Here is a 17,259-nt window from a genome sequence, read left to right on the forward strand (position 1 = left end):
TCTCCGCTTCGGCAGACGCAGTTACTGCCAACATTACTAGAACAAACTAGTAACGTTGGTTACTGCGACGAGCGTCTTTTCAAGGGCGCAGAAGGGCCGGCAACCAGCGTCTCTGCTTCGGCTGACGCGGTTACTGCCAACGTTACTAGAACAAACTGGTAACGTTGGTTACTGCGACGAGCGTCTTTTCAAGGGCGCAGAAGGGCTGGCAACCAGTGTCTCCGCTTCGGCGGACGCGGTTACTGCCAACGTTACTAGAACAAACTAGTAACGTTGGTTCCTGCGACGCGCGTCTTCTCAAGGGCGCAGAAGGGCCGGCAACCAGCGTCTCCGCTTCGGCGGAAGCGGTTACTGCCAACGTTACTAGAACAAACTAGTAACTTTGGTTACTGCGACGAGCGTCTTTTCAAGGGCGCAGAAGGGCCAGCAACCAGCGTCTCCGCTTCGGCGGACGCGGTTACTGCGACGCGCGTCTTTTCTTTCTCTCTTGCTGTTATGTTAATATGTAAATAGTTTTATTACCAGTGTACCTCTCCCCCTGTCCTTTCTACTATCCCCTCAACTCTTTGTTTTCACTCATACACGCTACCTGCTATCCTTCATTTCTGCTGCCTCAGCTCAGGTGCTTTCAGCAGCGATGGCAGATGCCGAAGCTAGTAACAATCTTTTTCCTTCCATTTACCATGTATTGCTGTCATATCTTTCAACTCTCTTCTTTCTGCACGTGGCAGCGGTGGTGGCTCAGCTGTCTTTCGGTGGCCCGAAGAAATGACTGTCCGTGGAGTCCAACGTTGGGATAACCGCCATTGCATCCCGGTGCAAAGCAGGTCAACATGTACTAACTAGTCATGAATGGTTAGTCATGACTAGTTCGTAATTCACCACTCTTGGCTAGTGACGACTGATTAGCCGTTAGTCATGGTTAGTCATGATTAACCAGTCATGACTAACCATGACTTACGGCGTGATTTTAGACGTACGTCTTTCTTGCATCCAGTTTGCATCATTAGGTTGCTTATTCCCTCCAGAATTTTCCATCGCGTGCTGAAATGTATATCTTTCTTGCCTTGCGTCGATTTGCCTCGATTTGGTTGGATCAAGGATTAAAAAAGTGCGCCCGCGTATGTGTGTGTGTATGCGTGCGTGTCCACACGCGCGTACCCGGAAACTGAAGGAACAGCTGCTATTTTCACACAGTCTATTGTCAGGCAACTATAGCCTCGTTTACATGAACCCGACTTCGGCGGGTTGAACCAGGAAATCGAGATGAGGAAGGTCAGCCCAAATTGACTGCATGCTTACATGAACTTGATTTTAGCGAGTCGCGACCGGTTCAATAGCAGCGGCACCAAGCGTCGAGCGGCGCAGCGGGAAAGGCCATGGCAGCCGGGAAGATTGCGGCATGCACGGCTGCCTCGGAGGCGCTACGGCGCAAGCGAATAACAGGTTCGCATTTATCACCTCCCCTTCCACTAACCCGACTCAGACCGGTTTACGTGCTATCTGCTGTTGGGATCGAGTGAGTCAACCCACCCCCTGCAGCGGAGTTGACTGGACTCGCTCCCTCGACTCCCGGACCCGACTCTTAGGTGTTTACATGAACCCAGTAACCGGTTCTCAGCTCAAATCCTCAACTCAACCAGTCATGTAAACACCGCTTATAACGTGCTTGTAATCATTTTCCAAGAATTCCTTTTCCTGCGGCGCTAGTCTACCCCGCCTGCAGGAGGGGCGCGCAGCAAGGGGAGGGGGCGGACCTTTGTGCCAGTGTCCGAAAAGGGGACTTCTCAGCACTATAGTCGGTTACAACTAAAGAACGAAGCGGCACACGCAACTACGAGGGAGCTCTCCAGCCAATCACGTCGATTTGTGTGGCTGTGCATGCAACCAAGCCTGCGAAAGAGAGCGAAGGAGTTGGCCCTTTGTCTCCGTGTCGCTGAGGGTGGATGTCCTTTGTTCGGGATAAGGCTAAAAGAATAATAACTCAAAAAGAAAGGAAAAGATTTTGCAGCCCCGGCATCCGCCATCGTCTCTAGGAGCACCTGAGTTGGAGCAGGGGAAAAGACAGGGAGAAAGGCGAAGGTACTAGTATGTGTGGTGCCCCCGTTTATTGTCTCAGCTGCACTGGCCACTAAAGGGGAAGTGGGGGGGGGGCTAGAGGGCTGGGGTGCTCACCTTTCGCATATGTCCGCGCGAGAGCGTCTTTTGCGCAAAAGCGCTGAATGTTACAGGTGGGGTCATATTCGGCAACAGACGGTCGTGGCGGCCTCAGTCTCCACCGGTGCTGTCGCGGCCCACTTGTGGAGACCGAACAGAAAACTGTTCGGTCGACGCGCTTGGCTGGGCGGTCTCCTTTGATGGGCATGTGCTGCTTCGTTCTTGAGTTTTACCCGGCTTATATACCACATGGATTCATTTCAGCGTTGGAACATGGCGCCCTCTGAACCACGGCATTCGTTTGAAAGAAGTGCGAGTCTAGTTCAAGAAAACTGCACCTGCTCCATGGTTAGTGCTGAAATAGTGCAGCTGCAGCCGCCATGGAAGCAGGTGATGGTTTGCGGGTTGTGATAAACGGCGGAGACTCAAGTGACTTTCACTCGTCGGCAAGCTAGAACGCTGCTCGAGTTCTCCAAAGAAACGGATCGACGCTGGTTCGTGGCAACATGTTATTGTGATGTGCTGTTTACACATTTCTTCATGAGATACGAGATGTTGGCTGTCGCTGATGTAGGCTGTAAACAGCTGGCTGCAATTCATTGGCATCGCAAAGGCTAGCGACGACCAGGCCTGCAGTCGACCATCCGTTTTGGAAGCAGACAGTGCCAAACTGCGCTCAAAGTGCCGGAACTAGTGGTACACACCCGCCGCAACGCCGCCGCCGCAGAAGTTTGCCGAACTGGTGTATTGAGTGCAGGCGAATCGAGCGCTCTCCAACTTTCCCTCTACAACGCTAGCCGGAACAACGAACAACCGGCAGCACGAAGCGAAAGCCTGTCTCTTATTTTTCCTGTCGCTTTAGCAATGCCAAAGCTGTCCTCGAAAAATAATACGACGCCCAGAATACGTTTCGTAGGGTCAGGTGAAAAAATTTGGCAGTGGCTTAGCTCTACTATGCCTGGATATACGTAGCGTAAAGCGCTCCGGTGTTTCGGCCGCACGTTTTGCCTTGGCTGCTCGACGGCGAACTGCCAGGCGACAACCTCCGGATCGGCAGAATTTACATTTTCCAGTCTTCTGCGCCGTTCGGCAGCGGCTCGACTCTCCTTAGCTTACCAGAGCTTACATGTTGAGCGCGACCGTCATTTCTCCGCGCACCCTCCTCGCGCATGCGCAGTGGCGCGCGGCGCAACTGTCGTAAACACGAGGTCACGCGTCGGAGAGGAGCGCACGCCGCCGGCGCCGGCAGCACCGGCTGTGGCGAGGAGGCGACGCACCTGCGCCTCTCGTGACGTCACGCGGTTCTCGCGCATGCGCATAACAGGCGGCGCACAGTCGCGCAAAACTCGGCTCTGACCCGGGTAGTGTGGCTTTACTAGCTTTGCGCTACAAAACAATCCAGCAAAGCAATATGGCGGAAATCTGCTTGGAAGTTCGACACACATACATAGGACAAAATCGTGGGAAACGTGCAAACATCGTAAAGATATCGTTCCCTCTCGTGAACACCTCCTCATTGTAAATGTTTAGCAGCGCCACACTCGTTATTTTTTTGAACTGTGATTATTTAGTACACGTGCATGTGTGTAGATGGCGCTACTTACTACATTTATCTACATTTATCGCATGCCGCTGCGTTATTGCTATTATTGTTGGTATTCTGTGGACTTTGTTGTTGGCAATTGTTACAAGTTGATTAAATGAATGAGAGACCGACTTTTTAAGAGTATATTTTCCAAAAAAAAGAAGCCGCGGAACGTTTCAAGAGCTTGTGTCCTTCATAAGGAGAACAAAAAAGGTAGCTAAAATCCACTAGACATTGCGCATTCCCCAAAAGCCGTACATTAAACGCGATGCTTAACCGCGTAGAGCGAACTAGTAAGTTTCTTTACGCAAAATCTCAGAACTGCCACGCGCTGGTTACCTGAAGAGTATTGCATTCCGTTTCTAACTATTTAGAAAAAAACGCTAACTGTGATCAGGAATAACTTTTGAACTAAACAAGGCAGATGGATGAAATTTTCATAATGGAAGAGGGATTAGACGATCTCAAACTGTACAAAAAGTCGCCGTAGTGCAATGCATATCCCAAAAGTTTTTGCAGATTACATTGTTCTGTTTTCTATGCTATTCAAACATGCGTGGCTAATAAACTAATCTATACACGTACTTCTAAATGCTTAAATATGCTCACTATCATCAGATCTCAAAGTATCTCGAAAGATATTTCTCTAGGTGCAAGAGGTTTTTCACAATTTGGATTTCCTGAGACAAGTTGAGCTCAACTGCCAGTTTTCATCTTTGCGTTTTCTTTTACAGTTGAAACAAATTGGCAGCTACGGTTAAACCAAATGCATCTTTTGAAAGCACAGAAAACTAGCTTTTAGAAGATATCTGAACCATATTTATGAAGCGAACGAGCGAGGTACAGTCGACGTACAAATATCACCAAAAATGGTTCCCGCTCATTGTCAGAGTGGGACCGCCACCTAAATGACTAACTAGTCACGATTCCTTAATAACTAACCAGTCATGATTAAACAGTCATTATTCACGGTTAGTCATGATTAACCAGTCATGACTAACCATGACTAACGGCTAACCAGTCATGAGTAGCCATGACTGGTTAATTACTAACTAGTCATGACTAATTGGGTCATGACCTGACCCATGACTTACTAGTCATGATTGGTTATAAACTAACTAGTCATGTCTGGTTATAAACGAACTAGTCATGTCTAGTTAATGACTAGCTAGCCATGACAAACCAGCGATGAGAAACCAGTCATGATTGATTAATGACGAACTAGTCATGTCTGGTTAATGACTAGCTAGTCACGACTAACCAGCGATGACAAACCAGTCTTGACTAGTCATGACTAATCAGTCATTAACCAGTCGTAACTAGTAATGACTGGTTAATGACTAACTAGTCACGATTGCTTAATGACTAACCAGTCATGACTAATCAGTCATTGGTCATGGTCAGTCATGACTAACCAGTCATGACCTGCCCCATGACTTACTAGTCATGATTGGTTATTGACTTACTAGTCATGATTGGTGATTGACTAACTAGTCATCACTAGTTAATTCATGACTGGTTAATGACCAACTAGTCATGATTGGTTACTGACGAACTAGTCATGTCTGGCTAATGACTAGCCAGTCATGACCAACATTACTAGAACTTGGTTCTAGTAACGTTGGTCATGACAAACCACTCATGACAAAACAGTCATGACTAACCAGCCATGAGTAATCATGACTAATCAGTCATAACTAGCCATGACTGGTTAATGACGAACTAGTCGACTGCTTAATGACTAACCAGTCATGACTAATGTGTCATTAGCCATGGTTAGTCATGGCTAACCAGTCATGACTAACCATGACTAACGACTAACCAGTCATGACAAGTAATGACTGGTTAATGAATAACTAGTCATGACTAACCAGTTATGGCTAACTAGTCAAGAGTTGTTAATGATTAGTTGAAATGCCAAATGAGTAGTTAGTGAATTCAAATGCCAAAGGCATTTTGTTTTTTGTTAGAGCCTGGATTTTTCACAATGAATGCCAAAGGCCATGGTTCGATTCTTAGCCTCGACAGGTCTTTTTTTAGGTAGTGACGCCGACACGCGGACACATCTATCGACACGGCTGCTAACGACAGTATGAGGCATTAAAGGCTTCTCCTTAAAATTAACTAAAGACAACACAAAACGGCTTTCGCGAGCGCTCTTTAAAAAGGGCGCAGCAGGGCCAGCGAGCCGCACCGAGCGGCGTCGAGGAAGCAAGACTCATTCGCAGCGCCACTAGTTCACGCGACCGCCACTTGGGAGAGCTCTCCGGGCAGAGCTGTGAAACTTAGTTGGTGCTAGTAACGTTGGTCCGACATCTCTGGGTAACGCCAAGTAGAGCCTAACTTCCGAAATCCACTGGTTCCGCCTCACCGCCGTATTTGCTGACAAAGTAAAATCATGCATTGGTCCTTTCCCTGCTTTACAAATTCTACAATTCAGCAGCGTCATATACAGCTGCAGTACAGAAAGTGACTGTAAAATTCTGTCCATGAAACTGCTTCAAAAAGCTCGGCAATAACCTTCTTTGCTTAGTGTTTCGACTGATGATTGGCTTACCGGGGGTGCTGTCGCAGCAGCAGAATCTTGCGCTGACAGTGGCCCCAGCTTCTGGCCGAGCGGTTGCACACCGAAGACGGGCGCTGTTGTTCCTGACGCCCGGCCACGACCTCGGCCTCGACCTCGACCGCCACCACCGTGCTCCATGCAAGACATCCTTGGGCCTCGGAGCTAAGAGAGAAGACTCGAAAAGTCTCGCGCTGGCTTCGTTTTCTTCCTGTATTCTTTGGAACTTCTTCTTTTACCAGGGCCGGCTTGCACGAAACAAATAAGACCGGCTTATTTCCAGTCTAATCTTATTCGCGGTCTAAAAGCTCTCTTGGTTTTGAAGAAAGGAAAGGCGCATAGCTGGTTCATTTTGTCACTGGACACCTCAAATGCACCACGAACTCCGACTGAAAGTTCGGTAACTCAATGTTTTAGTCGGCGTTCGTGCGCATTTGAGGCGCTCACCGACAAAGTGAACCATCTATGCGCCTTTCCTTTCTTCAAAACTGAGAGAGCTTTTAGACGCCGAATAAGATTAGACAGGAAATAAGCTGGGTCGGCTTGCACGAAACAAATAAGACCGGTTTATTTCCAGTCTAATCTTATTCGCGGTCTAAAAGCTCTCTCGGTTTTGAAGAAAGGAAAGGCGCATAGCTGGTTCATTTTGTCAGTGGACACCTCATATGCGCTCGAACGCCGACTAAAACATTGAGTTACCGAACTTTCAGTCGGAGTTCGTGGTGCATTTGAGGTGTCCACTGACAAAATGAACCAGCTATGCGCCTTTCCTTTCTTCAAAACCGAGAGAGCTTTTAGACCGCGAATAAGATTAGACTGGAAATAAGCCGGTCTTATTTGGTTCGTGCAAGCCGGCCCAGGTCTTATTTGTTTCGTGCAAGCCGGCCCAGGTCGTTGGTAGTAACATTGGCGGTGGAAATTCGCTTTTCGTATCTTCAAGGCTTAATAATTACTGTTATTAATATGTCTAATTGGTTTTACATAATTAGCCAGAATTTCCCCAGTGATGCATTACATGTTGCCGGTGTTATGTTTAATACTATTTATGGTTATTACTACAGTATAATACAAGTTAAAAAAAACCAGTTGCTCACACTGGGCTGCGGTCCGCGGCGTTCTGTATTACTCCGCTGGCCAATCGCAAAAGTAGACGAAATGAGCTTTTTAATAGACAGTTTTAAGGCGGAAGCCTTTAATGCATCATCGTTGTAAGCAGGAGTTGTCCACAGAAATGTCACGATTTTCAATTGGTCAAAATTGTCGTAACATCACAGTGCGCGAATTTCAAACGGGGCCAATTGTTCTTTGGCTAGTAATCATGTAACAAATTAAAGGGATGGTGTAGTGATGCTCCAAGTAAGTGGGATTGAGTTTACTTAATTAGTCAATTAACCAGGTAACCTATTTACCCTTTCTAGTCAGACCAGAAAGATAAATAAAACCGAGTAGGAAATCGGTCGAGTTGGGGAATCGAACCACGGTATCCGGAGTGGGAGTCGAGCACGCTAACCTCTCCGCCATGCCAGCACGATGGTTTGGAATGAATAAAGGTGCGTCTAGGGAATACGATGTCTTCGTTCACTACCATATTCCTCCCTTCCCTTTCGGCGAGGTTCAGGTGTCCACCGACATATGCGAGACAGATACATTTCCCTTCCTCAAAAACCAGTTTACCGACGAGCAAGGCGTACAGCCGAACGGGCGATGGCGTTCTGTGGACTCTCTGGCAGCGTTGCAAGACGTTGCCGCGTTCTGCTCTTTAGAGGCGAAGCTTAACATCTTATCCACACATCAGTGACACAAGCAGCAACACCGCGCTTAAGGCTTTCGACTCACCGCACTTTAGGTCAACGAAGTGCCCCCCCCCCCCCCCTGACGTAGAGCGCTTACGAGTCACCAGTGCGCATGCGCATAACGTGAAGCGTCAGCGTGGGTCTCACGGACGTACGTGAGATTCGGATCTTTGCTTTGCGGTCTTCACGTTGGTTGCGTACGTGGCGTAGGGAAGATGGCGGCGCCCTGCCCGACCGCTTCAGAGTGAATACAGCTTTGTCGCTAATCCCTCAACGTGGTATCGTGCTGTCAACTGTTGTATTTGCCTTCAGTTGGCCCGTTCTTTCTCTTGCATGAAGTTTTAGGTGAGTACTAGCTTTTGATTTCCAGATAGAAGCCCGTTTCAGCAGCTCCTAAGACTGACGGAGAAGTGTTTTCTAGTCATCATAGCAACGGAGGCTGAGGGTCTCGCGAGACCACGCGAGGCTCGAAACCTCGCGGGATATCGCGAGACCCTCGGCACAGTCAAAGCAAAACGTTGCACGTTTTCGCTCCGTACACACACGTTGTCAACACGAGTGGGACACCAGCGCGCCTTCGCTTCTCGAAAAGCGATGATTTAGATATGCTGCGGGACGAGAGGGAATTCAATCCCTTTGAAGATAACATGCAGGGCGGTGGATTGAAATCACTCGACGTTTGTCAGAATAAAGGGGGAAAGTATTTACCGCCCACACTGTACGCGACCGCAAGTCTTGCTACAAGCGCGCTGTGGATTGACTTGGCTCGGCTCCAAGCAGCTCGACTAAAGAAAATTAGTTTTGTTTATCTCTACTAGACGGCGCGGCATAACATGCTAGCGCATTTTGTAGTTCTAGGCAGATATACCGTATTTACTCGCATAATCCTCGCACTTTTTTTCGCAGAAAATCGGTGCGAAGTTAGGGGGTGCGATAATTACGCGGGGAAAATTTTTGAACAATGCTTTGGAGTGCTGGAAGCAAATGTAAATAGGCTGTGAACCGGGGTTCTCAAGCCAGCTATTGTAAATTTAACCAAAACTTCAATTGCAAGCAGGACTTACGTTTGTAATAAAACCACAGAGACGACAAACACTAGCTGCAGAAACACTTTATTTGCGAAGGGTGGCCGCCCGCAACATCACCATCACTCAGAGTCCGCGGAGTCCACGTCGACATTGCCATCGCTATCGCTGGTCGCTGCTTCGTCGGCTTCCTCAGCTTCACCCTCTTCATCTTCGTCCCACACCAAGTGGTCTTCTGTCGCGTCCAGGGCGTTGGAAATGCCAGTTTTCTTGAAACTCTTCACGACCACGTCAGCGCCAATCATGCCCCATGCATCTGCTACCCAGCTGCACAGCAGCTCCACAGATGGCCTCTTTATCTTGCCACCCGGCGTAAGAGCGTGTTGGCCTTCGGCCATCCATTCTGCATACAGCCTCCGAACGTTATCTTTGAACGGCTTGTTCAAAGACACGTCCAGAGGCTGCAGCATCGATGTGAGGCCACCTGGTATTACTGCGATGTCCGTATGCAATTCCGTCTACTTCGCGAGAACAGAGTCCATGAGGTGACCGCGGAAGCTATCAAGAACGAGAAGCGACGAACAAAGAAGTGCTCCCGGTCGCCGTGCCCACACCGTCTTCAACCAGTCGATCATCAATTCTGCCGTCATCCAACCTTTCTCTTGCACCCGCACGTGTATTCCGGAGGGCAGCTTTCCTTTTGGCAGGGTTTTCCGCTTAAAAATCACATATGGTGGCAGCTTCCGCCCGTCCGCAGTCACGCCTAGCATGACCGTGCATCGTTGTTTTTCGGCACCAGTCGTCCTTATGTGCACAGACCGAGCACCTGTCTGCTCCACTGTAGTGCTGCTCGGCATATCAAAATTGAGGGGCGTTTGGTCCGCGTTTCCGATATGGGAGAGCAAGAAGTTTTTTTCCTGCCGAATTCGTATCACGAAGCGATGGAAGTCCACAATCTTGTCTTCATAGGCTGCAGGTAGCCGCTGGCAAAGCGTCGTCCGCCTCCTGAGCGAAAGTCCATTGCGCCGCATGAACCGCGTGGCCCACCCGTTACTTGCCCGGAAATCTTGCGCCGAGATGCCTTCTTTCCTTGCAATTACGCGCGCCTGGTTCCGCATCAGCTCTATTGACACGGCGCAACCATCCGCCCGTAGAGCCTTAATGTAGTCCAGGAGTGCAGTTTCAACCCCAGGAAACTTTCCCGTCTTCGGACCACGGAAGGCACGCCGAGTCTTGCTGGTTGCCTTGAGCTTGTCGTGCTGCCGTCTCCAGTAGCGGACACAAAACTCGTTGACTCCGAAGTGTCTGCTGGCAGCGCGGTTGCCGTGCTCCAAAGCGTACTCGACAGCTTTTAGCTTAAAGGCAGCGGTGTAGCTTGCGTATCGCCCCATGGCGAAGCGGCACCGAGAGCACGGTGACAAAAGTAGCACGCACTGAGCGAGGCCTACGAAAGTCTTCGCAAAATGGCAGAACTATGCGCGGAACTCGGAAGAACGTGCGGCTACCAGCGGAACAAAACTGACGAAACACCTTCTCGCCTTCTCGCTCTCTTGAATGTTTTTATGTAGCCCAAAGATTCCGCTTTGCTTTGAAGTAATCATTCTCTTTCCTATCTGAGCTGTAGTTGTCTTAGGCTGTAGCTGAGTCATCCGCTCCTTTGTATCTGTTAGTCCTTTTATCATTAGTTTGGTAATGCTATATTTTGATAGTGCATGCACTTTTCCTTAGTTCTGTCGAGTGATGTTGGGGATGCGATGATTATGCGAGGAAAAAGAGAGAGAGAGAGATAGAAAAGGACGAAAAGGCAGGGAGGTTAACCAGGCGATAAAAAAATTCCAATTTTCGATAGGCAATGTGGGGGGTGCGAGCATTATGTGAGTGCGAGCATTATGCGAGTATATATGGTACACAGTTTGCGTACCGTACGTGTAGCTGAAACTGTACGAAGCGACACGAGCGTACGCTACGCTGACTGCTGACGTTTACGTACGTGAAGGTTCTAACACTGCCTCGTCTAGAAAGATGCCTGCCGTGTGGGACAAAAACCTGCTGCCCTTACCTTTCTCTTATTCCTCCTTTCCAGTTGAGGTGATAGCTAGCGTTCCTTGCGGCGGCCGCTTGCAACAAACGCGCGCATGCGCACACTGCCGCGCAGTCGCGGCGCGCGCGTGCCGTTGCTGTAACAGACGACGTGTCTGCGGCAGATGCCACCTTCCGCACGTTTTCGACTGTTTACGCAGACGAGAACATAACCATGCAGAGGCGAAGGAAAAAAGTCGCAAATAAATTTATTTTGTTCTCTCATAGGTTATTTAAGCACTCTTTGAACGACATTTGAATCTTTTGTGAAAACTACGGCGGCAGACTTATTAGCAGAAGAACTCTTTAATACGTCTGATGACTGCTGCCGCTCGCTGCTCGCACCTGTTTCTGTCTTTTGGCACTTCAGAAGCAGTTTTGTGCATTGTGCGTTTTGAAAAGAGTTCGGTATTGTAAGCGCGATGCGCTATTGTTGCGTCCCACGCTGCACCTCAAGCAAACCAATGAAGGAGCCCGGAGTCTCACTACATGAGCTACCATCCGACAGCGCTACGCGGGAGCAATGGATAGGAGTAATAGCACGAAAGGATTGGGTGCCAACATCTGATTACACTGTTGTGTGCAGCCTGCCCTTCCAACCACCTGATTTCCGAGACGACTGCAAGCGACGTCTACTGAAGCCAGGTGCAGGGCCTAGTGTATTCATTGCTAGAACACCGCACCCGGAGAAGTCCACCGTTCCAGAAAAACCAGGTGGAGGAGCAGAAAAACGTAAGAGCGAGCCTTCGCCAAGTGTGCATTGCGTGTTAGGTGAGCGTGAAGATGAGCAAGGCAACAATACGATTGCAGAACACAAGGCAGCCCCTCCAGTTGAACTACCCGGTGAGCTATCGACATCATCAAATGCTGCTGGGCCAACCAACGGGCAATATACAGATGGTAGAAGCAGCGCACATCACATTGAATGTGACGTGAATGCACCGAGTGGCGCATCGCATGAACCTCCGCTACATGGCGAAGAAACGTTCACAGCTGTGAGGAACAAGAAATGAAGAACCAAAGCCCATGCTAAGAGGTCATTTAAAACACAAACAGCGCCAACACCCTCTTCTTCAAGTTTTTTTCTTCCAGCGCAAACGGTGGCGACAAAAAGACCGCGCCCTGAGAGCGAAAATTGACAGACTGAGCAGAACATTGGACGCATACAAGCAAGACCTTCAGAAACTAAGGAAAGCTGCTTGGTCAGTGCATTTTTTGAAGTTGTCGCCGATGCAGAAGACGGTAGTGCCAAAGCAGTGCTACTTCGAGACCAAGTGAAGAATTATAAAAAGAAGAAACCTGCAGTGGCCTGAAACCACAATCAGACACTGTATCGCTATTCGACAGCTATCGGCAAGACTTACGAACATATCAGGTCCGAGGGACTCCTCCGACTACCATGTCGTCGAAGCACTCTACAGAAATATATTGGAACAGTCGCTGGAGAAGTTGGGTTTAACAGCCTCGACGTTGCCGCCTGGAAGGAGAACTAGCAAATCTGGACACGCCTCAGAAGTAGACGAGATGAGGATTGGGGAGAAGCTGATCTACAACAGGCAAAAGATGCATTTGTAGGAGATGTCGACATGGGCCTCGAAGTTCAAGATATTTGTCCCAGCTGAGAAGACGAGGTCCTAGCGGACTCCCTTTTGTGTTTTTTGCGGTGTGGTCTTCACGCAAGGTTTAAGATTCCCGTGGGGTATTTTTTCTAAGAGAGGCTGCACAGGAGAACAACTGGCCGTAATTAAACGCCACGTGCTCCAGAAGACGGCCGATGTAGGATTCGACATCGTCCGGCTGGTGACTGACAACCACAAGGTGAATGTCGCGGCAGTGGATATTCTGGGGCGGAGGCAAGGCGAACATACAGACATCGCACCCTGGCGATCCCTCTACGGAGCTTTTTCTTTCTTTTGACCGAAGTCACATCATAAAAATGTGAGGTCACACTTCTAGGCGCAGGACTTCGGCAAAACAAAACAGATAACATCAAGGTATGTCAGAAGTCACTACAAAATGCAGAAAAACTCGACAGTGAAGCCAGTTAGGTTCTTAACCCGCAAGCACGTGTATCTATCTAACATAGAAAAAATGAACGTGGGATCAGCGATTCAGTTCTTTTCAGTTCCTGTAACTGCCGCGCTTAGCTACCTCAAACATCAGGCCGGCCATACCTGTGATCTGGACTTTGCTTCAGCTGACAATTGAATTGATGCAAATTATACAGAAGTGGTTGACACTAATGGACGTCAGCAATTGCCAACAACACATCGACTGCAATAACGCTGACGCCCGTCAGTTAACGAACGCAGAAGACCCAGGATTAGAATGGCTTGAGGTTTCTTTCCTTGCTTACATAGAAGACCTGAGGAACGAAAGCCCGGCTGGAAGCTTTTTAAACAAGGAAACTTACCACGCTCTTGTCTTTGCGACCACATCAAATCACATCGGGCTCACACGCAAAATGTCGGGTGACCCGATAGAGCCTATATTTGGCTTCTTGCGCCGAGGTTCCGGTACTAACGACATCCTTGATTTAAAGAACGCGATATCCGGAGGTGAAAAAAATGCTAAAGACCGGCATCGTTGCTGCCTCCGACCAGAGCAACGTTCAAAGCTCGACATCATTCGTCGCAAGGCAGCTGCTTCCAACTCAATAGAGCCCCACCATGCCTGCCACTGGTAACAAGTTACTCGACCAGGCAGTGAATGACCTAAAAAATCACTGCACAACAACGACACCGCGCATAACAGGTCCGGACGAAGCCAGCGTCGCTATGGTTGCAGGTTTCATTGTGATGGCTGCAAGGGAAAACTTAGCTTGCTCGAACTGCGTCGCACTGCTGCAGGGTCAGAAAGGCACCGCACCTGTCCTTGGCCTTATTGCCCACCAAGATCGGGGCGGGCTTTATTACCCTAGTCAGGAGCTCGTAAAACTGCTGATTGGTCTTCGGAATCTTGTAGACTACGTGCTTCCGCAGAGAAAGCATTTCACAAAGCCTTTGAAGGTTTGCGTCGAAAGAAGTGTGGCAGCGCTCATGGAACTCACTGTTCTAAGCTGTCGCAACACAGACAGCGACCATCGCAAGGTTGTCCTGGAACTCAATGTACAAAAGTTCATGAAGCCGCTGTTCACCAACTATGCAGCCAGCGCTACCGACAGGAATGCCGTTGTCAAGTTTCTTGACCGGAAGCCCATATCCCGAAAAGTGCTGAAATTATAGGGAAGTTAAGCATACACCAAGTTCAAATGTTTTGTTTTCACTTTATCGTTGAGCCTGCCTCAAGTTTACCACTGTTTGCAGCAAAACTGGTTGGTTTATGGGGTTTAAGGTGCCATAGCGAGTCAGGCTATGAGAGACGCCGCGGCGAAGGGCTCCAGAAATTTCGACCACCTGGGGTTCTTTAACGTGCGCTGACATCGCAGAGTACACGGGCCACCAGAATTTCGCCTCCACTGCGTGAGACTCAAATCATGCTGCGTAAGCGACATGCCAGGACGAGTGTGTGGAAATATTTGCCGCGGGTTTCTTGTTACGTTACTTGTGAACGCTGACTACATGGAGTGCGACCACTGCGATACGAGCAAAAAACTAAAATTTCATTGGAAGTGGCCAGAACACAACGGATGGGTCGCCGCGCTTTCCGAGGAGCGCCGCCGATGCCGCTACCATGCCGCTACTGGCTGCTACCGCCGCGACACCTCACCGCTCCTGTCAGCTTGCTTAAATTACGACCAGAATGAGGTGGCAGATAAGGCACCGAGCGAATACACATCCCTGGTGGCGTCGCGAGCTGCCGCCGCTGCTGTTTGCATGAGCGGAACTGCTGTCTGCGGAACTCGCCGCGCACTACCTGGTGTACGTACGAATGCGCCGACCTCTTTGGGAGCGCAAGGGATGTTTCACTACGCTTGGATATAATAGCAATACGCGCTGGTTTTCGTAGCAAGGAACGAGCGGACGACGTAATTTCGTCATAGCAGCATCACTGAGCGAAGGCACGAGATAGTCGAACTCCACCAATTGAAGCTCGTCGAAAGTCGCTTATGTGCCGGACATCTTCCAAATGTTTCACAAACAAGGGCGAACAGCTTGTGCTGCTACGCGAATGACAAACACCATGTCTTTCGGTTGGGCTGCCGCATGCGAACTGCAAAATCTATTTCCATGGCAACGTAAGGGACAAATGGGATATTCTGCCGTCTGCCGAAGTCCAGTGCAGGAACGTTGAGGCTTCCCTCTCGGCGAGTCGTTTTCTCCGGTGCAAGTCTAGAGCCCGCCACACCTCAGTTCTTGCGTGGCGACGGCTGAGCGGGTGCCGTTCAGACGTAGCCTCGATGGTTCCGCTCCATGAGCGTTTCATGAAACTCTAGTTCGTTAGCTTCCGCGAGGAGACGTAGCTGCGGGCTCGGAGCATACCTCGTCTCCTATGAGCATCATCGACCCGGATGCGGATCATGCACGCCTCTGCCTTTCCGTTTGGTCTCTCGTAAACTGCGACGGACCACATATTCTCCTTGGCAGGCTCGCTAGCATGGTCGTCGCCGCCGTATCAGCGTAGGCCACAAATAGATCAAAATTTCGGCATGGGCTCGCCGGTGGCTCATCTTAAGGAAAGTAATATATAGCGCAAAAAAGAGGGACAGAAGAGAAGGCCAGTCCTGTTGTTTGTGTCTTCTCTGCTGTCGCTGTTTTTTGCGCTGTGTATTACTTTCCTTAAGATCCGACATGGTGTTGTCACCGGTGTGAGGTCGAAAAAATATTTTAATGATGAACATTGTATTTGCTCTGCTAGCGGGTATTGAAGACCTGGTATAACATTTCTTAACGATTACGTTCAGACAGGGTTTAATTCTGCACGGGCAGATGCGTGCTCTGAAAGTACGAGTGCTCGATCCCCAATATCTGCGCTTCAGAGGTAGGTGCAGAACCGCAGGTAGCGCGGTACCTTGTCATTTGGTTCGTTTACCAGCAGATGGGGGTGAGAGACTGTGACACAGTTTATTGAGTGAGAAGGGAAGGCACCGAGCGTACGTCGCGTCGCCAGAGCCGCCTCTGTCACTTGCATGCAACGATCAGTAGTGATCACCGCGCTCAGCAGGGCGTGAAGACGCGAATTTTTGTAATTTGTGGGAGTGCGGAGACGTACGAATGAGCGATCAAAGTTATTTTTGCAGCTCCTCGAAAGTAGCGACTATAGCGCTGCCGGAAAGTGCGCATAGCACACAACTTGACCGGCATACTTTGGACGTGACTGTAGCCAAAAGCCTACAGCGACGTCCGCGGTTAGTTTAATGAGAAACGACTGGGTCCGTCGGACGTATCTATACACACTTCGTTGCAGGCTCAATCCCACCTGGACTCCGGCGCTTGCTCTAGTCAGCGTCAGGTGTCGTACAGTCAGCCGCGTGACCTAGCTTCCACGCTCTGGATTGGTGTTCGCGATAGCGAGGAAGCCATGGCGCTGGTTTTCCCCTTCCTGTAGCATGCCGTGATGTATTTTCTATTTCCTTGTAGCTTAGTGAAATAAATATTGAATTGGGGCCCGCCGCCGCATTCCAAGCACTCTTGGAGCTGATTCCCTTTTTCTCTCTCTGGAAGCGCGAAGTCGGCCTCACAAGAAGAGAGAGACCGTGCCCTGGCCAATAAAATGTGCAACATGCTCTCCAGTTGGGCACGGAATTCTCGTTTCGTTTTTAAGACAAGGCCTCATAATTGCTGCTCTCTTGCTATGAACTAGCCTGTTTGTTTTTCCAAAGGAGGATGGTGTGTCTAAGTGACCAGGCTAGTAGGTGCATTTAGGTGGCATGAGTATGTGCCGAGGAGTGTGTACGAAGAATTCGAAGTCGACCAGGACTTCTCTGAGCAGAGTTGCTCAAAGTTAAATGAATACCAGCAAGAGCAGTGCAGTTAACATAAGGAGCGATAATTTCATATGTTGCAAAGTAAATCTTGTTCCTGGCATTTTACCTGTAAAGCATGGACTATAGTGTAAAATATTTTCGTTTGCGGCATGGTTCGCTTATCACATCCTACCAAAAAAAGAAAATTTCGT

Source organism: Amblyomma mixtum, chromosome 3 (assembly GCF_055824585.1).
Source record: "Amblyomma mixtum isolate Tamu chromosome 3, ASM5582458v1, whole genome shotgun sequence".
Classification (NCBI taxonomy): domain Eukaryota; kingdom Metazoa; phylum Arthropoda; class Arachnida; order Ixodida; family Ixodidae; genus Amblyomma; species Amblyomma mixtum.